The sequence below is a fragment of the Callorhinus ursinus genome, unplaced genomic scaffold (genome assembly GCF_003265705.2).
Source record: "Callorhinus ursinus isolate GAN/ISIS: 27379988/994484 unplaced genomic scaffold, GSC_fseal_2.0 scaffold16, whole genome shotgun sequence".
In the NCBI taxonomy this organism is placed as follows: domain Eukaryota; kingdom Metazoa; phylum Chordata; class Mammalia; order Carnivora; family Otariidae; genus Callorhinus; species Callorhinus ursinus.
The window spans coordinates 20,009,041-20,035,602 of NW_027397078.1; the positions used below are offsets into that span (position 1 = coordinate 20,009,041).

The 26,562-nt window shown below is 38.3% G+C and overlaps 1 protein-coding gene across 1 annotated transcript in view; it reads right to left on the reverse strand.

Annotated features, from left to right (window-relative positions):
- IL1RAPL1 (interleukin 1 receptor accessory protein like 1) overlaps positions 1-26,562 on the reverse strand; it is a 1,391,691-nt gene that overhangs the window by 1,364,254 nt on the left and 875 nt on the right. The window lies entirely within an intron of this gene.

Here is a 26,562-nt window from a genome sequence, read left to right on the forward strand (position 1 = left end):
ATTCTTTAGCTCTATGCATTCTCGTCAATTATCTTCCAATGTGATTTATAGATATCTCGTTTTTATACTACAACGGTTTCAACTACTTTACATTGAAATCCATTCCAATTTAAGTTAGACATTTTTCTAAAGTGACAAAAGAGTAAGGGCTTATGAAAAATGCTCAACTACGAAAAGAAAAATGCTTTTATTACAAATAGAAAACCATGGAGCTTTTTAATGTAAATTCTAGGAAATAAATCGTCAGATTGCTTTGATCTGTACAAAGATCTAAGAACAAATCATCCATTTGTAAACACCTACAAAAAAATGGAGGTGATAACCAATAGAGCCTGTGAGAAGTCTACCTTATCAGAACCTTCTAATTTCATTTTATGAAAAAATGATAGGGCTGAGAGACATCAGGAGAACCTAAATGTAATCTGTTCGAGAGTCCATAGGTATTTGTATGTGACATGAAGATCAACCATCTCAAACTCCATATGTAAATCTGTCAAATCCCCTGGGGATGCTCCTTTCTCAAATAGTAAAAACAAGGGATTGGAGGGCGAAGTGCACTCAGGAGTTGCATTTCCATGAAGACTTAAATCAGTAAAGGACCACTGATAAATATGACTTTAAACAGAATCCTTGCCATTATTACTATGATTATGATTTTAAGTATTTGAGATATTTGAAGCATAATCCACCTTGATGACTGTTGGAGGAAGGGACCTGGCTAGGGCCTCATGGTCAGATTTCTATCACTTAGAGGTGATGTTTGTATGACCCTGTTTTCTGTCTTTAATTTAGCAGATCTAAGTATGATTACGGGGTATGATTACTACCTTTCTCATATTGTCAATGTTTCAAATGTAGAAAATGTCTCATATCTTGCAGAGATGGATGCAGCTACAAATCTGAGTGGCCTGCATTTAAGAGTTAAATCTGGAGATCACCCCTATACATACAGTGTCTGACCTTCAAGCTTCCGTGGCCTTTGAGAGGCTGGCTGAGCTGTTGACTTCAGAGGAAAACTCAGCAGGGCAAGGGCCTGTTGATAGCTTTTATCATTCTGTTGAGAACTTGGAAGCATGTTTATTATTTATAGGGTGGTTTCAAAAATGAAGTTATACTTATTTTTATTAATTGACTTTAGCAAATTAATGCATATGTTTATATACACAATGGAGATATTAAAGGAATATATCTATTAAGCACTGGTTTTTAGAAAAAAATCATGAAAGTATGGTTAAGTATTACAAATATCTACCATTTACTCACCATTTACTGTTTACTACACTATACTAAGCCCTTTATGTAAATTATCTCTTTTAACCCTGGTATCAACCCTATGAGTAGTTTCACTCAGTTTTAGGGGAAAAAACAGAGTTTATGTAAGGTGCCCAAGTTCACAGAGCTGGGATGAGATCTCAAGCAATGGCCTCCAGGGTCTTCACCTTTAACTACAACTAGTGTCATAATGTAGCTTAAGGAGGCCAATATTCCAAACATTAAAAATTTCTTACTCAGATTTATAAGTATTTGTAATTTATTACTAAAAATTTGTCAATATTGTTGAAACATTAATGCATATTGACATACGGGTCATTCAAAGTTCATTATCACCAGTCTTACATTTCATCTTCTATTTCCCAATATTATTGTAGAACCCGCTTAAACGGACATGATTTTACCATTGAAAGTCATTAACTTTTAAAAAAAACCCATATTCTAATCAAAAGTACCGAATGTTACTAATGGCAACTGGTAGTCTTATATTGAAAGACAATAAGGTATCATTGCAATTTCTCTGTTTGAAAAAGTCTTATCAACATTTACGTTGAGTAGTATCTTAATGAAATATCTGCTAAAAGTGGGAGCTGTGTGGATGTATGTGTACTCTCTTGAGTTCCAGGAAAAATAAAAACTATTACAGATGGAACTATGCAGTATGTTTCCCTCCAAATTTTTCCATTTGGTCAAGTTTCAGAGCATTTATTTTGTGGAAATTTATTCCGAAATGTATCTGATATTTCTTTAAGGTAAGTATCTTCATCCAAGAAAACAAACAACAAGCACAGAAGCTTAGGGTCTACCTTAGAACCTCAGATATATGGCCTGTTCTTTCCATTAACTTTCAACGTGATCTTCTAGGAGAAACTTGCTCACGAATGCCCTTTGTGTTTCCTGCTGGTGAAGTTCTGCCTTCTCTATTTCAGTGATCATGGGAAGAAGAAAAGGTGAAAATGACCAAGAGAAAGTATGAGGAGCATACATTAGTAGCTGCTCAAAGTTTAGGAGCTAAAAAAATTTCTGAGGACCTAACGCTTCTGTAATGTTCTGTGCCAGCCTATATTTAACTTGTGTTGAAAAGCCCATGTTCTCTGAGTTAAAATTAATCTGTCTCCATGGTGAGTTCCAATAGAACTGTGGCTGGTTAGCTCAGCGAGTTAGAGTATGGCAATGATAAAATCAGAGAAGGTCAGAAAACTGCCTTTTGTTTCTTGGCCTGAGGTGACTCCCTAACTCCAGTCTCACATATGGGTACTCCATAGACCTCACAGGAACTGGGCAGATAAGATAATGTGGATGGGTCAGCACAAGTCAGTCATCTTCCCTGGAGGAAGAGCTCAGATCTTCGACATACTAAAGGCACTTCAGTAGAGAGCTACCGTCCAAAAGCAAAGAAAGTACAGTACATTCTAACCCACTGCTTTTCTAAGTGAATCCAAGGACCACCTTTATCCAAATTGCCACTGGTACTTTCTAAATGCATGAATGCAGGTTCTCAGGCTTCACACAGACCTGCAGAATCAGAATCCCTCATATTTGGAATCAGCATTTTAGAATGATCACGAGGGAATTATTTTGTCACCAAGATTTGAAAACCAATGGTCTAATACATCCCCTATTTCCCACTGGTGCCATGTCGCTGATTATCGAATTTAGTATAGAGGACAAGAAACACAGGGCCCAAAGTCATGAGGTTTATTTTCTAATTGCAGCTCAGACACTAATTAACTATGTCATTTTATTTAAGTCTCACCTTAAAATAAAAGCAACTTTAGCGATTTTCTAGACTGAATACTGGTTCTCTACTTAGAGCTGGCTCTTCTTTCCCTTCTCTCCCAAATTCTACTCCAACACATCTAAAGCATACAATAAATTCCTATTATTAACAGTGATACTCTCCTTATACTTAAGAATCATAGATCTAGACTAGAACAGCCCCTGATCTTCCAAATTGATGATAGAAATGCTAAGAAATTTGCCCCAGGTGTAGTTGATAGTGTAGGGGTTCAGAATGAGTCACCCTAAGATGTGCCACTTTGGCGTGCAGATTATTTTGCACTTAAAGCAATCAAGGTCCAAAAGACTAGGGAAGAAACTTTGACCTCCCCCCAAATTACCTCAAAAGATTTGGATGGAGGGCCTTCTCCAGGAAGGAAGTTACCACCATAGATAAATACATTATATTATGAACTAACAGTGGTAGACAGGGAGGAATTTGGCAAAGGCTGTTTGTTAAAATTCCTCTCTGTGTCTCATTGTTTTCTGTATAGCCCAGCAAACATTTGTTTACCAAACATTTACTCTTTTTTCATCTTCTTGTGAATTGCTTTCCTTCCCTTTGAAGTCCCAGGCCCTTATTCCCTTCTCCTTAGTTCTAGATGGCCTATATACCTTACCTCGTTTTGCCTGTCTTTGGAATCTCCTGTTTAGGTGAATTCCCTGTACCGATGCTATTAAATCTTATTTTCTCCTGTTAATCTGTCTCATGTCAATTTAATTCTTAGACCAGCCAGAAGAATCTTGAAGGGTATAAGAACATTTTTCTTCTCCAACAATAGTATTGGCATTGAAACAAGTATTCAGGTTTCCAGCTTCTGATTTTAACTAATATATGATTCCATTTCTCACTCACCGAAGAGAATAATGTCTATACTACTGACCATAAGATATGGCTGTGAGATAATATGTATTTTCATAGGGAAAAATATCCAACTTTGCTAGCCACTCCCTACCAGTGTTTAAAGCTTTTTCATCTCTGAATTTGCTCCAAAGTTTTTCTCTCCTTGGAATACCTCTCTTTCCCATCTATGCACAACAAAGTTCCCACAACCACCAAGAACTAATCTTTGGGTTCTGCACACCCAATTACAATGTGGGGGGGGGATTTCCCACATACCACCAAGCAATTATCCCCTGGGTGTCCTGCAATCCAACTTAGTTCTGACACTGCCTGCCTGGAAATAGTATCAGATCTCACGGTTAAAGGCTCAGTCTTACAAGACTGCCCCTCCTCCCATTTCAGACACAGGTCACAAGCCCAGCTTGTCACATGTGCTTCTGACCAACTGGCTATAAATCAGAGGTTCCAACAACTTCCTCTTTGGGTCCGTTTAATTTGCTAGAGCAGCTCACAGAGCTCAGAGAAACATTTTACTCACTAGATCATCTGTTTATTATAAAAAGATATAACAGGGGGCACCTGGGTGGCTCAGTCCATTAAGCGTCTGACTTCAGCTCAGGTCATGATCTCAGAGTCTTGGGATGGCACCCCCTGTCAGGCTCCCTGCTCAGCGGAGGGGGTTCTGCTTGTTCCTCTCCCTCTCCCTCTGCCCCTCCCTTGCTCATGCTCACTCTCTCATATAAATAAATAAAATCTTTAAAAAAAATTTAAAAAAGGATATAACTTCAGAACAGTTGGATGGAAGAGATGTGTAGAACATGGTGTGGGAAAAGGGTGCAGAACTTCCATGCCCTCTCCAGGAACACCACTCTTCCCAAATCTCCATGTACTCACCAATCTGGAAGCTCTCCAAACCCTGTCCTTTGGGGTATTTATGGAGGCTTCATTACATAATTGTGATTGACTAAAGCATTAGCCAATGGCAAGTGATTTAATCTCCAGCCCCACTCCCCTCTCTGGAGGTGGGTCAGGGGTGGGAACTGAAAGTTCTAACCCTCTAATTACAGGTCTGGGTCTCTTGATGACCAGCCCCCATCTTTAGGTGCCTTACAAAAGTCACCTCATGAACATAACAAAAGATACCTTTATCACTCTCAGCACTTAGGAAATTCCAAGATTTTAGGAGCTCTGTGCCAGAAACAGGGAAGAAGACTATATATACATATTTTTTTCTTATTATAAATTACAGTATCACACCTAACTAAAAGACTTTCCTAATATTTCCCTTGTCCAGCTTCCAATTTAAATGAGACTTCTTAGTGGTATTACCCTTAGACCCAGGGATAGAGGCCCCTGCCCTATCCCTCCCTTTAGAGGATCTACTCTGGCCCTGTTCCTGCCAAGCCACTGCCCATGGGGCAAAGAATATAAGAGACCCCTGTGGATCTCTTCTTTTGGATGGCTCCCTGAAGACAGACCCCACAGTGCTTGTGTGTGTAACCCTACCCTTGAAGGAAGGTCAAGGTACAGGTGTTTTTGAGGCAGGGCTGTGGGGAAGGTAAATGGAACTTGGATATGAACAAGATGTATATGAGGTCCATCAAAGTGCAAGAGAGAGCCAGGACTGGGAAGAGCAGTGGTGGACCACAGTTGGAAGGCTTCCTTTTGTTCCCTGGCCCTGACCCCACATATATCAGTATACCTTAAACTTACACAATGTTATAATCCAATTTATAATTAAAAAAAAAAGAAATGAGCCTACTTCTTACACTCTAGGGGTCAGCAAAATGTTTCTTACAGGGATAGATCTTAGGTTCTGCAAGCCATACAATTTCTGTTAACACCTCCTCAACTCTGTGGTTGTAAGCTGAAAGCAACCACAGATAACAGAAATGGGTTCCACTAAAACTGTATTCACAAAAACCGGTGGTGGGCTAGATTTGGTCCCTGAGCTGGTTACCAACTACAACCTTATCTATGTTTCACTTCTTTGGTGTTTACTGCATTCTATCTCATGGTCTATAGTTATCTGCTCCCCTCTCTCACCTCTACTCAGAAGTATGGCGGTGTGGCCAAATTTAGTAGCTATCCAAAGAGTATATAATTTTACACATAGAAACAAAATTAAAACTCTGGGATGCCCTTTGTGGTTTAACAAGAGTACTCCTTGTGCTACGACAGCAGTTGGCCTACGGTCACATTTGTTTTTAAAGCACAGCTAGGAAACTATGATTTACAGGCTGGAGGTGGCATGCGATTGTCATTCACAATTCTACTAACTATACTGTAAATGTGTTTTATGATTTAGCCTTCAAAATATAATATATTCTTCTTATGTTAGTGTCCTAGCAACATTTTGGTTAATAAGCAGTAAATAAATGTGTACTTTTAAAGACAAGTATAGGTCAAAATGGTGATCCTTTAATGGAGTAAACTGTAAGCTCTCTTAGGGAAGAGACTATGCTTTATGCCTCTGTATCTCCACCACCTAAAACATAGTGCCCACATGTGGCAGGAGGTCGATAAATGAGAGTCCTCTGCTCTCTTGGCGAGTTAGGAGAAAAAGCTGACCTGGTGGCAATTCGCCGGACTCCCTAAATTCTTGGCAACTGAACTTCACTTCCTCTGTAGGTAAGATAGTCAAACCCTAAGAGAAAGATTTGTTCTTTTAATGTACTAAATCATTCTGACCAAAGATTGGGGAGGGGGAGTAGCCAAGATCTTCTCTTCTCCACAAAGAACCTTAAGAGGCCTTCCTGTGTGAGGGAGACCACAGACGCAGGCAGGTTTCCACCATGAGCAACAAGCTGCACTAACGTGAAGTGGTGATGGGGGAAGGGATTTATTTTGTGTTAGGGCATGTTCTTGTCGTCCTGTGGCATTGTTGAAGCACCGAGATAGACAGGGCATGCCCATTAGCCAGCATTGCTTTTTTTTTTTTTTTGAAGATTTTTATTTATTTATTTGAGATAAAGTGAGAAAGATCACAGAAGGAGAGGGAGAAGAAGCAGACTCACCACTGAGCAGGGAGCCTGACGCAGGGCTCGATCCCAGGGCCCTGAGACCATGACCTGAGCCGAAGGCAGACGCTCAACCCACTGAGCCATCCAGGTGCCCCCAGCCAGCATTGCTTTTTGAGGAGCTCACTCTTCCCTCTACATCTTTGCGGTTCAGTGTGAGGCACTCAGAGCAGCAATACTGGCATCGTGGTACCACCTGGGACTTTGTTAGGAATGCAGAACTTTGGCTCTCTCCCAGATCTACTGAATCAAAATCCCCTGGGTGATTCATAAGCAATTCAAGTTGGGGAAGCATTGAGCTGTAGGACTATGTATGATTCACTTCTCCATCCCTGAGCAGAGCAAGGCAACCCATGCAACAAGGTATGGTACTTTCCATTAACATCAGCTTCTTGCTAAAACACCAATTAAGGTGAAGAATACTGGCGTCCTTTCATCTAGAACTACAAGTAACAAAATAATGCCTACTGCTACCAGTGCACTTTGCATGGATAATCTCCTTTACAAGAAAGCACTGACAAAGTCAATTCTGCATGGATTTACTTTCATGCCTTCGTCCTTATCGGCACTGGAATGTATTTACCTTCACTGCTGGTTATGGCAACAGGCCCAGGTTCACCACTCAAATGCCTACTGTAATACAGGATTGCCAGCAACAAGATGCTGGAAGCTGGCCAGGCTCCTAGCCTTTCTTGTCACAAAGTCACCTGGATGGGCAAGGCAGAGGAGGGGAATGGGTAACAACAGGATGTCCCAGCAGCCTGCTGTATAGAAACTGAGAGAATGAAGTTGAGCAGGGCGGGAAAAAACAGACACAGTAAAGAACAATTTTGAACACTCTAACCAAGCCAAGTACTGTTGGAAAAAATCCTATCAGTGAGGAGTTTACAACAACCAAGGATGTGTTGGCAGACCATAGAACTGCAAACAGCTTCCAACTCTGCACACTGAATTGGCACCCTCAACTGTAGGTTGTGTGAAAGCCCCAAGTAAAGATCCGTTCATTCAATCAATCAAGTATTCACTGTGATCTGTTATGATGAGCCCTACGTGCTGGGCTAATTTTTTCAGAGATGTATCAGGTCTTTGTGAAGCTTCTATTCTGACAGGAGAGAGAGACAAACTAATTACAATAAAGTAAGTACTTTAGCACCAATTTGTATTCTTACCATTGGGGATGATGGAGAGTGGTGTTGGACAGCACACTCTACCAGGGAAGTTGAGACAGGCTTAACAGAGGAGACACCTGAGATGGGTATTGAAGGATGAGTAAGAGTTTTCCAGGCAGAAATTAGTGGGAAGCATATACTAACTAGAGAGGAGTGTGTATATGTGTGTGTGGGGGGGAGGGGTAGGTATACGTGTTTGTGTGTGTGTGTGTGTGTGTGTGTGTGTGTGTGTTCAGCACTGTAAAAGGGTATGCATGCTGAGAAGTCATTTTGACAAGAGTGTGAAATAAAGCTGAAAAAGGATTCTTCAACTAGATAGTAAAAAAATGCCTGTCAGGCTAACCCGTTTACAGTTAATCCTCTAAGCATCAAGGAGGGATTGGAGGATTTTATACAAAGGAACATCAGGATAAGGTATAAAGTTAAAGATTGATAAGATCATTTTACATACATAACAGTTGTCTGTAGTATCACCTATGGGTCAAAAAACAAAACCATGGGTAACAACAACAGTGGTCCTGGGAACTTTTTGTGGAACTTGGAGAGCTAGAAAGAAACAAGAGGGTAAAGGGAAAATGTATAATCAAATACGTCTCTCAAAGGGATATTGGATATTCCCGCATTCAAGCAGCTACTTTGTGCTAGCCACTCAATAGCTTTTCTTGAAGCAATAATAAAGGAAGCCTTGTTCATCACTGCAGCTGGCTAGATCTGCCCAATTTACAATTTCCCCAAACTCAATCACTACATTTTTCCCCTTTTCTACATTAAGGACTATTGCAATTTGCATGTTATATTAGATTCGAAATCTCAAATTAAAATATGTCACTTATTTGAAACATTCACATCTTCATCTCAGTCTGACTTTGGTACCGTCCATCACACCTAACTATTTCATTCTTTAAGGAACAGGAAAAAAATCAGCAGTGATAGAAGTTGTATCACTTATAGAAGTTATAAAAGATATAAATATCCTTCTTTTCCCCCAAATCATTTAGCATTTTCTCTACTTTCTTCATTAAAATGCACTTCCTAAATTATGTCCATTTTGGGACTTTTTAAATTCTGGTCTTAAAACTTGCCAATAAAATGAAAGTAAAATGTTCTTTTAAATGGGCTTTCTATCTTAAATCATTTGGACGCTTAATTGTCCTAGTATGTTGAGTTTTTGAATGATAATTACAACACAGTATATGTAATTTGATTACCTGCTCTCTGCTTACAAAAGTTATGATTCAGCTGTACACATTACTGTAGCTACCCAAATCCCATGCTTTGATAGTAGTATTGTTTCAGTGAAGTAGGTCATGAAAAGCAATGATTACTCAATCTCTGAAGATTAAGGTAAGTGGTAAAGATTAAGTTAAAGACATTTTCTCAGATACAGAAAAGACAAGAAATGAGAATATAATGATACCTACTTAGAATTTATTATGATTTATATATCACTTAAGTGAAGTGGTCTTTCCAGAACAACCAACAAAAATCTTCTATATTTTGAGAGCCTCGTTATTTTTGGTGGCCTGACCACACAGAAAGTGTTTGCTAAATTTAATGGTGCTTTTGATGTAGTCACAGCATCACTGGTCTCTACCAGCTCTGAATTTCAAAATATAAAAGAACCAGACTTCAAATCCAAGAAGAGAATGCACTCACTTGGCATCTAAGCAGATCATGGGACTACCACAGGTACCCACAATATAAAGCCAATCAACATAAATGTATTACACCTGGAGTCAAAGCGATGTATACCAGGTCCTAATGCTGTGTACTTTGATCTGCTGTGGTGGGAAAGCAAAGTCTTGACAGATCCATAGCATTTTGTACTTGTACAGACTTGTAGACATTCTGGCCCGTGTCATGCCTTCAGGAGAGAAACTTTGTCTACCAAGTAAAAGAATCAAATTTTAGAGATTAGAGCCCCTGCACACAAAGCCTTTACAGGAATACCAAGACCCCATGGAATTCTCTTCAGATACTGTCAGTTCCTGTACAGATGGACTCTGCTATGTGCGTGGTGAACATAGCCATTAAATATTACTCACTCTCAGGATTTTAATAGAAGGATCACTATCTATATAAACATGGCTTTTTTCTCAACCCACTAGAGATTCTTGAACCCACCCACCAGTAACTATTCTGAAATAGTCAAACTCCATCCACCCACAACCAGCAGAGGAGTAACAAAGTGAAGTAGGCATGAGTGGCAATAAAAATGCTAGAAAAAGTGGTTCTTCTAAAATAGTTGGAAGAAAACTTACAATGTTTAGATCAAAGTAGCATCCAGACAATAATGTGAAGTTTGCCACTCTTCTTTTTCCCCTCTTTCTTCCATTTCTCACCCTTTATCTGGGTGGTAAGAAAAATAATGAACTTTGGCAGAAGGAGGTGAATATGTGAACATATCAAGCCTGGAGAAAGGAAATGAAGTTGTATGAAGAACACCCAAAAGAATGAAAGAATAAGAAAAACCGGCAATAGATTTATTCACAAATTGCCTGTTTAGTGAATTCCAGAGTCAACATTCTCAAAGTATTTTTAGTGGAAGAAGAAATATATACAAATGTATCATTTACCCCTGACTTAATGTAAATCTCTGCATCTATAGTCAGAAATCCACAGAATAAACTATGGGCACATTCTGTCATCTAGTTTAATTACACAAGGCTTGGCAGGCAGTAAAACATTTGTAAATTTTCTGGAAAAGACTAAGCTATATGAATGAAATATAGAAGAATGAATGTATTTTATTAGAATAGGCAACTGATGATTGGGAAAGAGACAAAATGAGAACATCCATTCAATAGCTGGAAATAATACTTTTTGTTTTGACTTACAAAGGCTTCCAGTTATAACTATTATTCAATGTTTTCACAAATAAAGATAGAAAAATAAAGTATTTATTTTCTATTGAATTCCACACACTAAGACCTGCATTTGTGATACACATAAGACTATCTCATTTCAATTATTATTTTTTTTCTATTTATGAAATGTGGGAAAGAACCACAAATATTAAATATGTTCAACAATTCAAACTGTCATTGGATTCTACAAAAAGAAATTGGTTAGTCATTAAAATGTATAGTGGGAATATCATTTTTGTCAGCTCCTTAACTCTTGGGGAGTTCTCAATAATCTTGTAAACCATCTTGTTGCAGTATTCTTAAAATTTTCCCATGTTAGAGAATATTTAATTGTCACCAACTTGTTAAATTATATGAAGTTTAAACTGTATAAAGTAAAAAGAACAGTGTTATTTGAATTTACTGACATATCTGAGCTATCGACTATTGCTGAATATTTGTATACCTTTCTTTGTCCTTTACTAGATGAACCTAATAATAATAGGATCTGCTCATCTTTACCTAGAGCAGACATTCTCTTCTCGTGGTGCCAATTAGTAAAATTTCAATTTGGAAGAAAGGGTTCAAAAGCTGTAATACTTTTGATTTTTGGAGTACGTCATGTGAATTAACTTCCGTGAGACACTCAATAATAGCCACCTTTTACTGAGCCCCTAATATGTGCCAGGCCTAGTGATAAAATACTTTAACTGCACCATCTTATTTAAATCTTCACAACAGCATCATTAGGTATGGAGGATTATTATCTCTATTTTGTAACAATATTTATTCATTTTGTAAATTTTCACCAAATTTACACTGTTCTTGGTGCTTGGGACACCACAGTGAACTAAATGGATGAGGATCCCTGCTCTTGTGGAGCTAAAATTGTAGTGATAACCAATAAGTATAATAAAGAAGTAACTTATAAAATATGTTACAGGCTAGGAAATGCCTAAAAAAAATTAAACTGAAAGCTGACAAGGAGATCAGGAGTGTGTGGAGGTGGGTGTGTTACAATTTTCGAGGGTGTGATCAGGGTGGGTCTCATGGAGATGACACATAAAAGCCAAAAATGATGGAGGTGAGAAAGTGAGCCTTGAGACCTCTGGGGAATATTGTATGAGATAAAGAGAACAGCCAGTGAAAGGGTCCTAAGGCAAGAGTTTATCTGTCACGTTCAAGGAACATCAAATTGAGGATAGAGAGAAATAAGAAAGTTGGAAAAGCCTCGATGAGTAGGAGACATGAAGTCAAAGAATTAATGTAGGCCATGTCTCTAGGCCATCACAAGTATTTTGCTTTGACTCAGTAAAACCAGCAAGCTTCACATGATCTGCATTCCATTTTCAAAGGACAACCGTAGCTGCTGTATGGAGAGCAGATTGTAGAGGGCAATGGCAGAGACAGAGAGTCAGTTTGGACAGTCACTGCAGCAATTTAGGAAAGAGATGATGGAGGCTCCAACAAAGGTGATAGCGGTAGACATGGTGATACGTGGTTAAATTCTGGATATGTGTGAAGATAGTACCAACAGGGCTTGATGACACATTGGATGTGGCATGTCAGAGAAGGAGAGGAATGATGAATGATACCAAGATTTTTGACCAGAACACATAGAGGGATAACACTGACATCAGTTGAGATGGGAACACAGAGTAGAGTAGTGAGAAAAGACAAGTCAGTTTTGGACAAGGTAACTGACAATGTCAAATAGGTGATGATGTCAGATAAGCAGTTGGATGCACGTGTTTGGAGTTTAGAAGAGAGACCAAGGTGAGGGTATAAATGTAGGAAGTGGCGACAAAAATGGTATTTATAGCCATGCAAATGGCTGATGAACTCCCTAATGGGCTGAGGGTAGACTGAGAAGACCACTGAGAGCTAAGCCATAGGTCATTCCAACAAGAAGAGGGAAGGGAAGAGACCAGCAAAGGAGACTGAAAAGAAGCAACCAGCGAAATAGAACTTAAACCAAGAGATTGTGTTATCCCAAAAGCCAAGTGAAGAAAATGTACCAAGGAGAAGGAATGATCCATTGTACAAATGCTGCTCACAGATCACCTGAGATGAGGATGGAAAAATGACCATTGGGTATGGTGACAAAACTATGTAATGTTCTTAACTGCTATATTTTAACAACGTAACACATGTGAAAATATTAAAATAATAAGGATTACCATTTATTGTATAGCTACTATTTATAAAGCACTACACTATATGTTTTACAAATATTATTTTTACTTCCCCTGGTAATCCTAAAGGTAGGCATTTTTTCTCTTAAAGATCTGGAAACCAAAACTCTGAAACACTAAGTGACCTGTCAGAGTTTACAGAGCTAGTAAATGTTAATGCCAAAATTGGAACTCAGACTTGTCTTGATCCTAATGTCAATTCTAGTATACCATGAGATCTTCTGCAATTAGGAGAGAACATATTAATACCAAGAAGAGTGAAGATGAAAATTCAATTTTTTTGGGCGCCTGGGTGGCTCAGTTGGTTAAGCGACTGCCTTCGGCTCAGGTCATGATCCTGGAGTCCCGGGATCAAGTCCCACATCGGGCTCCCTGCTCAGCAGGGAGTCTGCTTCTCCCTCTGACCCTCTTCCCTCTTGTGCTCTCTATCTCTCATTCTCTCTCTCTCAAATAATAAAATAAAAAATCTTTAAAAAAATTCAATTTTTTTTAATTGAGGCGCCCTTGTTTTTTTTAATATTTTATTTATTTATTTGAGAGAGAGAGAGAGAGAGAGCACGTGCGCATGCACACACACATAAGCAGGGGGAGGGGGAGAGGGAGAGGGAGAAGCAGACTCCCCACTGAGCAGGGAGCCCAACAACGTGGGGCTTGATCCCAGGACCCTGAGATCATAAACAAGTCCAAGTCAGACACCTAACTGACTGCGCCACCCAGGCGCCCCTCAATGATTTCTTAAAAGCTTCCTCTTAACAAATACTTACATGCTGGGGAAAAATTATAGAGAAAGAAGTCACAAAGCCAAAAAAAATATGAGGAGTTTTATCACCTTGTAATTTATAAAAATGCAGTAACTACCTAAGTATAGGCTCCAGTCCATTTCTGTTTCACTCACCTTCAAAATTATTGTCAGGTTAATGGTCCTAAAACACTGTTTTCTGCATTATTGATGTAACCAAAACCTTTGGCTAGAGGTTCTAAGCTCTCAGCTTGGCATTTAGTGTGTCTTATCAACTGACCTGGCATTTTAAAGCATGTGGTGGAGCCTGTGTTCTGACCTGAGGGATGGAATAGACACTCCCTTTACTATATATATCCCACTGCATCAGGAATGCCATTATATGTGCTAAGCTGGGCTTACTGTGTTATTTCAACAAACTCCTCTTCCTTTTTGTATCTTGCTGAGACCAGGATACCTCTGGAGAACTTTCCTTCTTTCTTTGTTTCCTCCCTCTCTTTGATCATTACTGAGTGATACTAGGGGCCAGGCACTGTCCCAGGCACCAAAGATATGTGGTGACCCAGAAAGCTGAGGTCCTACCCTCTCAGACTTACATTCAAGTCGGGGAGACACACAGAAGTAAAATTTTTAAATGGTAAATTTGATGAGAAAAAGACACAGCTAGCAGTGACTTGGGAGCACATAATATTCTTAGGAGGACAGTGTTCTCCATGGCGGGGAACTCTCAGCATTCAGAAATCAAAGTTATTTCAGTTAGCACATGGTGGTCAAAAGAGATAGAGATATGCTAAAGTTGAGGCAGAAGAATATCACAGGCAAAGTCCGTACACTTCATAGTATTGTCAGGGGCCAGGTAACTAACTACCTGGTTTAAGCTTATTATATTCAATGGCTGGTGTCTTGGTCTACGCAGCTCTTTCTTTGTTTGGACAATGACTTGGAACTCAACATATTTTGTGCATTGCCCTAAGCTCTCCCACACTTTAATATTCCAAAAATAAAATTAGAACAGGTCTCATACAAATAAGTTTTTTGAGAGACTATCCTTTGGAATTAAACAATTTCCACTTACCTTTTGAGATTCTCAAAAAGAAAATTTGTGCAAATACAAATATAAGCTTTGGGGCTGTAATTCTTTCTTACAACGGTACTAAATTGTAATAGCTACGTCTATTCAACATCTGTGACTTAACTAATGATTCCAGTGAAGTTAAACTGAACCCTCAATTTGTTAATATCTTTCAGATCCAAAAATCTGGACTGAAGCCACATGATGAGATTTTATAATATGTATTCTTTTTATACTTTTGTAATCGTAGCCATAGTAACAATAAAACAAATAATACTACTAGTAAGACTGGGCTACCAGGAGTACCAAAACCAATTTAAGATGAGTTTAGATCTACCAGGATTTGAATCTTTGGTTCCAAGAAATTGGGTAAGGCCAAGGAAGATGCTAAGAGCAATAACCCAACACCTTCTCTGATTATGATCTTAAGAAATTAAAGCTAATTTTAATATTGGGAACAGGAAATAGTAATTCTATTTTTTTAACTTACAAATATAGATGAGGTTTAAAGAGCTTCTGATGCACAGTCTGTTCCACTAGGCATCACTCCTCTCCCATACCATCTACATAGCTCCTGAGTAGGAAATTTAAAATCACATGACTTACTACTTTAAGAAATGTGATACTTTGTGTGGCAAAGCTAAAATCAATTGACTCAACTCTAGGAGGATAAAAGAAAAGTGTGCTGTGTACAAACAGCATGATAAAAACAGTAAAAATGGAATAACTTATGAGCCTGGAGCCTTGAAGTTATAGTGAATTAAAAAAATACAGTCAATATATAGAGATGCTGAATCCCCTTAATAGGCTTAATAATATGTACTTAAAAAATAAAACACTTACATCCATAAACACAAGGGGAGTATTGTAATGGAAAAGGAGTATCATTTTCATTGAATTCTTGGTCTTTGAAAAATACCATAAACTTTTCTAATTACCAAAGACATGCCAGGACCAGAGAAGAAATGGATCCAGTATTTGAAGAGTAGACTTAGTGGTGGTGGTGAGAACTACTTGTTTCTTTTAAGACAAGTCTTTAAAAATACTTAGCAATCTACACCTTTACTTACTTTGGCAATGAGTGAATTGCCCATTCTAACCTAGTGCTTGCATTTAGTGTGGAGAAGGTACATAATCTGGGAGTATTGGTTGAACTGAATTGAATGTCGAATGTCAGGTCAACTGAGGAGAAAAATAGTCAACATGGTTTTTGATTAAAGTGAATACGAGGTAACGGATAATTATTTGAGTTGTAGTAGAGATTTTATATATCTGCAAGGAGGTGTACTAAGTTCATTCTTATTCAAATTTTCTATGATTTAATGAGTGGGTGCCCATTTAGACACAGCCACTACTCTTAAAAATTACTGGCACAATGGTCTCAGTGAATTCAACTTGACTAAATATCTTTACAGGAAATAAAAACCTGAAGATGCCTATACCACCTCACTAGGGCCGAAGAAAGCATTTTTATATATAAAGTAATAGCATTTCCCTTGCATTAAGGAAATAAATTAGTATGTCATGTAATATAAAAGTGAATAGTGTCATATGACTCTTTTTTTCAGTAAGTATGGAATTCTTGGATATATTATTTCTATAATTCCAAATTCATTATATTCAAAACTAGTCCTCCCCCCCACCCCCGCCACTAGTCCAAATCACAGATTGGCTAACACTAACGAAACACTGCTTTCGTTATGTTTGTTCTATACCAGTAAATCTTCAGGTGCAACCACACCGCAATCACTTTCTTCCTCTGCCTCAGAAGCAACTAAACCGTCTGTTTCCAGGGAACCCAACTGAACACAGATGTTTTCCCCACTCACCCATAAACATGGCAAGAACTTTCTTTACAATCTTCAGTCCATGTTAAGCACAATCCTTATAATAGACAGGACCCTCAAATAGTTCTCATTCACATGAAGGAGTTAATCAATTAAATGGCATATTGGAAGGAGCGATTTTGCTAATTTAATAGGATCAAAGAACAGTGGTGACCAAGGGCCAGCATAAGCCATACTGGCTTTCTTTCCTAGAATTTCGAAGTGTTATAATTATTGGGAATTGAGAAAATGGTTCATACTTGCTAGGAATAAATCCTATTTTCTTTTTTTTTTTTTAAGATTTTATTTATTTATTTGAGAGAAAGAGCACAAGCAGGGGGAGCCGCAGAGGGAGAAGGAGAAGCAGACTCCCTGCTGAGCAAGGAGCCTGATGCAGGGCTTGATCTCATGACCCTAGGATCAAGACCAGAGCCAAAGGCAGAAGCTTAATGGACTGAGCCACCCAGGCACCCAAATCCTATTTTCTTGTTACCGAATATATATTATACTCTAAAGCAATACTCTTTTTCCATATGATCTTAATAAAAAAAATCATTTTGGATTTTATATTTCGAACTTGCCATTACATTACATAAAGCACTTTCCTTTTTCTTTTTCTCCCCAGCTGCCTTTTCCAACTTCCCCTTCTTCCCAAATGAATTGCCAAACATTCTCACTGAAGAGTTACATATAAACCACAGCATTTTTGCTAGGGTGGGTGGTAACTTTCTAACTAAGCAAAGAGAGTTTGAATGGATACATTCCATTATAGAATGTTGCCTTCTGCTTAAAAAAAAAAAAAAGTTAATTTTAAACTTTGGCTCTGTAATTACCTAGCACTGGTAACAGTAGTTTAGTCTTAGAAAAGAGGCAAGAGAAAAGGAAATGAAGAGAGCCCATGATGGCTGTTGGAGAACAGGGGTTCAACAGTAGGAAAGTTGCAATAGAGATGGAATTTGGGAGCCCTTGGGAAATTCACAAAACTGGGAATCAAAGGTACCTTAGAGATACAGAATCTTAATTTGTTCCTCTTCTCCCTAAAGCCTAAATCTGAGTAGGTCATAGAATGTTCTGTTTTCCTTATGCCCATGAAACCCCATTCCATTTGTTCCTGGCTGCCAGACCTGGAGACTTGGGGCTCCAGCCTTACCTTCTTACATTCTGCATCAAGTATCCCATGATACTATGATATCTCTGTTCTTGATTCTCCTCTGTCTGGAATGTTTTTCCTTTCCACACCAGTGTGAGCTCCTTCAAAGTCTAGTTAAACCTCATTTCCTTTAACGAGCCTCTCCTAACCCCTCCAAGTGCACATGTTCTGACCCTTTCCCAAGCCTGTACCGTACTTGACACCTCTCTTGGAAGTACACATAGTAGACTATCATGAATTACAACTACATATGATTTTGTTTATCACCCCTACCCCTGACCATCTTTGGGCCCAGATATATGCTATCACTCATCTCAATATCCCTTGAACACGCTCTTATAGCTCCTTGTACAATGAAGGCACACAAATATTTATGGTGGGAGTAGAAAGAAGGAAGAGGAAAGGAGGGAGGCAAGAAGGAAGGAAGGAAGGAAGGAAAGAAGGAAGGAAGGAAATGAGCAAAGAAGGGCCAGCTATTTTTTCTATTTGTAGATTACAAACTACTAATACTAATCCTTTCTCCTTTATTACTCAATTTTCCTTTTTGGCTTTCCTAAATCAGCAGTTTTTTTCCCACTTTACCATGCTTCATGGGGTTGGGAGAACTCTGACCTCAAACTGATCTGTTATCACTAAATGCTTCAGCATTTGTTCATGTCACAATGATGTACTGGTGACCTACTCTAAGCCATGCACAATGCTGGGCCCTGGAAATACAAAACAGACAGGCACTGGCCTCCTGGAGCTAAGCTAAACTGTTCACTCACTGCGATGAGCACACCCACTGATGGAGCGGCTTGCTCTGTGACTGTGTTATTATGGGCCTGGAGGAGAACCCCGACAAGGGAAAGCAGCAGAGTCCAAACCCCCTAGAGACCCCTTGAATGCATTTACTCTACACACTGTGGCACTGGAAACCTCTTGAGTACCATTCAGGAGTTCAGTCATGGTGAGAACAATTAGGGGCTCAGGGGTATTCAAAAGCCTAGCACTGCGAGCCACCAGATTCATTTGTTACATTCAAATTTTCTTCCTTGGCCACATGAAGCTTTGTTTACACAAAATAGCTGATACCATTTTAAGTCTCTTGGCTTTCCATTTTTACTGCTGTGTTTAGCTCCTCTGACTGTGTTCCTTCTGAAATAAAGTTGGCAAGAGGCTGGGAACATTGTGGTACCCATAGTCAGTGTCATTTCTTCAAACAGGTATGTTCGGCAGCTGCCTGAGACTCAGGAGGACGAGAGGGCACTGCAAGATCCAACCAGAATAAGAGGCTGTTCTTCACAGCCCCCTCTCCACCTTATCAGCTACAATGCAATCTACTGAAGCCATTTTTATCTGGGTCAGAACAAAATAATGGCATATTTTCTCCAAATGTCACTATCCTAATATGAAGGGGCAAAACCTATTATTGCCAATGTTTTCCTTTAGCCTATTACCAGTGGTTCATATGTTACACATCTTAACAAAAATCAGAGATCCATATGGCTGTATCTCCTTCACCTAGTAGCTGTATGGTGGTAGCTTGGCAAATCAGATATAAATAATATTGCCATCATTATTCCCAAATTGGTTCATTATTATGGTCTATGTAAGCAGAGTGACCCTGTTGGTGAAGAAATGAAATATGGAATTCCATATCTTCAAAGAGAGGTCAAATGTGGCTAAAATATACTTTGATAAGACCTCTAGGGGGATGACTTTGGAAGCAAGAAGGCAGCACACAATCCTAAGAGCCAGAGACGTCCACTGTGGGATGTGTGGGAAAGTCAAGAAAAAGGAGGGGCTCCAAAGAAGAGCAATTCCTTGCACGTGGGGAGATAGAAAGCTAATGGGAAAGAGGACAGTATGGAAAAGCAAGGATGCCCCACCAGTGACCTATTTTTCCAACTTTCCCTGTCTTGTGTCTCCAGAGAGCAAATGAGGTCAAGAGTATATGGTGTGCATAAAGGAAAAATAAAGTCCGCAGATTCCGAGTGGGGGTGCCATGTGAATGATTGCGAATCAATTAAGTGAGTGAGAGGCCAAAAGATGAGATGCACTAAAATTAGCTTCAACAAGAACAATTACTTTTCTTATGCTTCACACTACTACAAAAATATCTTATGGCAGGACATATTGCTACGTAACTAAAATACTCTGCTGAGGGCTTGTATCATATCAGAAAAGTGGAATCACACATCATGGGAGAGACAGCAAATGAACTGTGAGATCTTGGAACTTAATTTCATTCCTCTGGGTCAAAATTTCCTTGTTGGCTAAAATGACATAATGGGGCATCTGTATACTTCCACGCTTTATATAATTTCATTAGATTTGTATGAGGCTACCATAATCAGCTCTGGCTACATTTATAAGAATTCATTTCCATTTGACTGCAATAAAAACGGTGTTTATTTTATATTTTAAAATGCAAGTATTCCATAACATCAGACACTTCTATGTTATAATAGTTCAATCTTAAAGTTTGAAAATGAATTTACCTGTGTTGGAATTTTAAATATATTCTTAGGAAACTAGATACTCCAACTCTACACATCCAAAAATCTAATTCCTTTGATTCACATTTCACCATCATATGCATTTGCTTTTTATTTTGTATGTAAGATAACATGTTGCATGTGCATATGTAATGCAAGTATTTTGAGTGTAGACATATGCCTTTTATGTAGGGCTGCAGGAGTTACTCCAAGAGGTCTAGAATCTAGACTATACACCAAATTTTTTATATAGATAAATAATGTATTTCAAAGATATAAATAGACCCTGTTGTGACTATACACAGTCAAATTCATTTTTAAAAGACTGATCATATGCATAATTATCATTATTATTATTATGCATTTGCTCAATCAACTGATACTGAAAGTACAACTATGATCAAGTGGCCTCCCAATTTTTTTAATTATAAAGGGGAACTTTAGACCAGAAAATGATGAAGATCACTATACTAATTCACAGTTGTATTACACGGAAATGTTGATAGGGCAAGAAACTACCAATTAGATCACTTCGATCAGGCCATGACAAAATAAACTGCTATGAATAATTGTATGATTATTCATACAGTGATTTATTTATAATTATAATTCACATAAAGTGTAAGCTACATAATTAACAAACATATTGAAAGAGTGATAGTCTATAATTATATGATCACAATTCACAGTCCATTGCTTTTTTTTTTTTTTTTGCTGAGTCCAAACTCCACACACAGTATTTCCTGACTTGGGAAATATTACAAAATACAATCTAATTTTACTGTTAAATATGTATTCTTAGATATGTAACTCTTGTATGAACAAAATAACTCAGTGCCATTTGTTGCATTTTATATGTAGGAACATAGTAACTATAACACACTCTTTGAATAGCTTGTCATGAGAAAAATTACTTTGAATGTTTTAATATGAAAAGAGGAAAGAGCAGATTTTCAGAAGAAAAATATTAAAAATGCTTTCCTTTCTCCCTCTGCTTTATCCACAGTTCACTGCTTGGCAATTTCAGATTGTGTGATAGGCAAGCACCATCGGGCCAGTCAGTCATCCCTTCTCCAAAGCTGAAGGCCTGAGGAATCTTAGAGTTTTGACACCTGCATATAGTTTCTACACAGGGGAACCAAAAAAGCCTGTCAATTAAGGCTCTTTCATTGTAAGCCAATGGTCAGGGTAAGCAGCAAGGGAACGTCCATTGAGCCATGTGGTTGGCCTGTAATGGGATGCTGTCTGCAGTATAAGATACTCCAGGGTGGCATTCTCTGGGTGGAAATTAAAAGCATATTTGTAAGGTGATTAGCAGAATTTATCAAATAAACAAGCCTGTCTACATTCCTATAATATTCCTTTGTAAATATGCCTGAGCAAATCTAAAGCAGTTCCATAAGTCATAAGGGAATATGCATTTTAAAAATATAGGAAACCAAGAAAATGCTGGCTATTTACAGGCATCAGTGAAGTCAGATAAACATGCATGATCAAATTCATCTGAAACAGAGAAATATCGGGGATACTTAACATAAAAAGTAAGACACTGGGAATTTAGAAAGAGGTTGCTCTTTAGTAGGAAAGTTGTTTAAGTCCATGTACATTTACTTTTATTTATGGGGTTAATTTTCCATTTTCCAATTTTACCTTCACCAAAATATAAAAACTTACTTTTTCACCTGATTCTCCAGTCGCTTAAAAACATCTGTGGAAGGTCCTATCACCACCTATGCCCTTCTTATATGTGTAAATATATTTATGCCAAGATACAAGAACACTAAAGAAATGCAGTGTTAGTGGTGACACACGGGGGATTGCCTCCCCCTAAAGAACGTTTGTAATTATTGCAATGAGCAAATTCCAAAACAGAACTGTTATCTTTATATTCTTATGCCCTCTATTACACTTCGTATTCAAATGCATTGTGCTTTTGGTAATAAAGTGACAAAAGAGTGTAGCTTTTTGGTCTATTGACCCGATTTAAAGTAGTAGCATCAAGTTTGTGAACATTTGTTTTGTACTCTTGGTGCCCAAAACAGAAACACCTGAGTACTCAGGAGCATAAAAAAAAAAAAAGAAACACCAAGTAATCAGCTGAAAACACTCTCACACACAAAACCCTTAGTTACCATTCTTTGAATGTTATTCAAAAGCAACTGTTTTTTTAGTTACTTAAGGCAACTATATTCCCATACGAGTACTGCTGAAAAAATGGAGTGCTGAGTGAAAGTTAGCAACCAAAGCCTTCAATTTGTCTGTTACTTACTCACTGAACAATAGTACCTACCAGCTAACTGTAATTGGGACTAGAGAGAGCCTACAAAGATTTAAAGTAAGAGTATGAGGGAAAAAATGCACTGTTAAATTCATACAACTTTGGAGAACCCTTAAGAATGATTGCATGTATTTCTAAGGCATGGCTGGATGGTGAGCCCTTAGACACATGTCTTCTTTCTTGAGTGCAAAATGTTAACTATCCTTTTAAAGGATTCTTGATTTCAAAGGATTATCTTGAATCCTGAGAGGTGAAATGCAGGGTCAGAAGTCACAAGGCACTGACAGAGCCTGAAGTGCAACAGGGGCCCTCTGACTCAGCCCCAAATTCCACAATACCTGGATGTCTCTTAAAGCAGGGCTCCTTCCTCTTTGACATTCCTGATACAACTAATGGAAATAGGATTGGAATTTAATAATAAAAATGCTGACATGGTTTTATCTATAGCTGCCCAAATGGTGCTATTACAATGATGCTTTATAAGTTGAGCATGACCAGAAAACTTGCTTTTAAATCTTATTAATCAACACTTGGGTGCTTTGGGTGCCACACATTTTATAGTCTGCTTTATAAAAACATGAGATTTACCAAACAGCAAAGATCATATCTGTTGTGAGACAAAGCAGATCCCAAACACTTCAGTTTGTAACACACTAAAAGAATCTGAAATATAAATCTTATATTAATCCTAAAAGTTCAGTTGTTCTTAAATGTCATTTTAACAATAACATGATTTGTCCACATACATTGCAAACATAATAAATATCTCTTTTAAATTTTTTCCTAGTTTGAGGAATATTGTGATTACTTATCAGCTAGACATCCTGACTTTGCTGAAGCAAATAGTCAGGAAATAAAATGAGTACTTTCCATATTTATAAATGGTATTTCTTCTGCTATCTTCCCCAAATATTTTCTAATCTAACTACATAACTTGGGCTGATAAAAGGGCAATGAAATAGAGAAATAGATATTTTAAATTATTCACTGCCTTCATGTTTAAGTGCTTTCCTATTAAGCAAAGCTTTTTATTACTGATTTGTAGGATACTGAAGAAAAATGCTATAACCTGCCTCGGTTACATAATCGTCTACGAAAAGAAAGTAACAGGTTACAAAGTGCCATCAAAATGACCAAAACTATCTTTCCTAATGTGAATATATGCAGTCTTCAAGTTAAAAGGACAGCAATTACATGGGTCCATATGTTTGATGGTCAGTATCTTTTTTCAGAGACTTTTCTTTCTAGCATTATTTCTATCCCCTACCGAGCTTATAAAGCCTCCAGAATATGCCCTGTTTGGTAACATATGTGTGGCTTATGTCAGAAAACAAATGAGGAGTCATTTATAAAATATTACAATAAGGAGTACATGAAATATCATCCCAGACTGTATTTCTATACGTAGTTGGAGACTAACAGCCTGGAAGCAGCCGTAGTGTTACCCTGACCCCTGAAGGAAGGAATCAGGAGTTAACTTCACATCCAATTTTCTCCACAATATGAACACCAAACCTCCAAATCCACTGGCACAAAAATATCAATGTTTAGGCATGTCCTGCAGAAATATTAAAGTGGTCTCAAATATCGGAGCTCAAAATTTCATTCCCCCATTCCACCATTCTGATTTGGGGTAAGCAGATCTTCACAAAGTTACTTAGTAGATGTCTAGATCCTGCACCTGACTCCACAGGAAAAACAGAAAGAATCATGTCATCTCCATGCTAGAAAAGTCCCTTAGCCTTGTTGGGAAAATAAATGTAAAGGGAAATAGGAAATAGCACAACGAGATGAAAAGACGATTTAATTCCACAGGGTTAGGATTTCAGCAAAGTTGCATTTTGAGAGAATTTAGAATCTATTGAGGGAAAAACAGATCCCGAAACATTAGAAGGCCAAAAAGGAGCTGATGTGTATCTTCTTTTTTTAAAAAAAAATCGCAAGTCCAAATTAAACATCAGGGTGAATGACATTTTATTCTGCAGTATTCCCCCCTCTGTACAGCAAGCACAGTACATTTATCTCATCTCATGGTATAAGTCGCAGGCGGCTGCAACATGTCCTTTAAGCCATTCAAGAAGTAAAACTTGAAAATTGATTGCTCTTTATTTCTGAGATTTGTATTAATAATGAACTCATTGCCATTTATTTTTTAATTTAACAAGGTATTATTACCTTGGAAGGTTTTTACTTCTCTTTTCCCTGAGGCTTAAAATGGCCCAGAAAGAGGTCTGTCAAGGCAAAGATAAAGGTACACAACACTCACTTCTGACACACTGTGGAAGCAATCATTTTTTATGAGGGAAACACCAGGCTGAAATCTGCATTAAGCTCCACCAGGCAAAATGCAAGAGGACCCTGAAGAGTCATTCTGCTCACTGTTTTCATTTCAACCGATTTAACTTTCTGCTCAGTTGGGGTCATGTATGTCAATCATAGGGTACAGAACTATGACCTTGGCTGGGATCATCAGCCCCAATTACTCAACGGGGCACTTGTGAAACATTGCGGACTCATTTTGACTCTCCACGGGTGTGGCTAAAATTGGTCCTGTCCAGCTCTAAAGCTAACATAGATCTGCTGTCCCTCAGAAACTCACTGTGAGAAAACTCATGCTAAATTTGCCACAGAGATCAGGGTTTACAGGACCCTCGGAGCTAATCTCTGTCTGCCCTCCTCCTCCTCTGTTAGGTGTTACAAGCCTTCAAAAGTTAACAGGGTGATGGAGCCTCCCTCTATACAATCATTTCATCTCACTATCGTTGACTGAAGCTCGCTGATGTAATGAAGTTACATAATCACCGATTATGCACGACTTCCATCCATCTTCCTACATATCCACATATCTTCTCCCCTCCCCTTCAGATCAATCTACCAGGTGAGATTTATAACACATGTAAATGCTCCATTCTCTCATCATAGGTACTGAATATGGGACTTTAGCATTGCAGTACAGTGCACTGAACCACGTCATCAATATTGATTTTTTTATCCCATTTCCCAGGCAGAATATGCTTAAACATCCTTCGTGGTCTAGTCTCTAACTTTTAACTGAAAGGGTAAAATAGATGGAGCAGATAGGACACATCCTCAACTTAAGGTTAAGGGAAGTGTGTAATTGCCTGCATTTCCAAAGCTGGCTGCATTGCAATAGAAGGATGGTCTCTGCTTCCAGACCTTCAACTCCCCTGCACGTGGGTCGCAGCTTCAGCTATTCAGGGTATTAGGTAAATAATTATATTATTGGGCTATTGAACTTGAGAAAGAAAGCATTTGGTGATATTTAAAATAATATTGCATGATTCTCTATTTTGCTCATCATTTTCAGCTTTTTCTTTTCTTTTCTTTTCATTCCAAACGAAAATCCAGTGGATAAAAAAGTAGCCCAGGGTACATAATAATTGCCCATAATCACAACCTAGAGAATAATTAACAATGATTATCACCTTAAAGTTTAAGAACTTGACAAGTGGGATGTCCCTGGTCCCATTGCGGCTGTGAAATGCAGCAGAATGCTGCACTGAGTTGAAAACATATTTCTTTTAATGAATAAAGAGTAGCTCGTTTCATTTTAAATAGGGCTCTTCAGTAAGTGTTCCTTTCACTGCTGCTACCCCTTCCAGAACACAGGAGCCACAAATATTGCATCCAAACAATAGAGTGTCTACCCGGAATTAATTCAAGACACTCTTCCATATCAAAATAATTGGAGGGGGAAGTGATGCTTTGATTTATTTTCAATTACACTCAGAATACAGATCTACATACACACACACACGCACACACACCAACACACCAACACACCCAACTGCAGTTATTCCATTCAGTGCCAATAACGGCCACATCACAGCCATCAGTGCGATGCAGCAATCATCCAAGTCACCCATTCCCA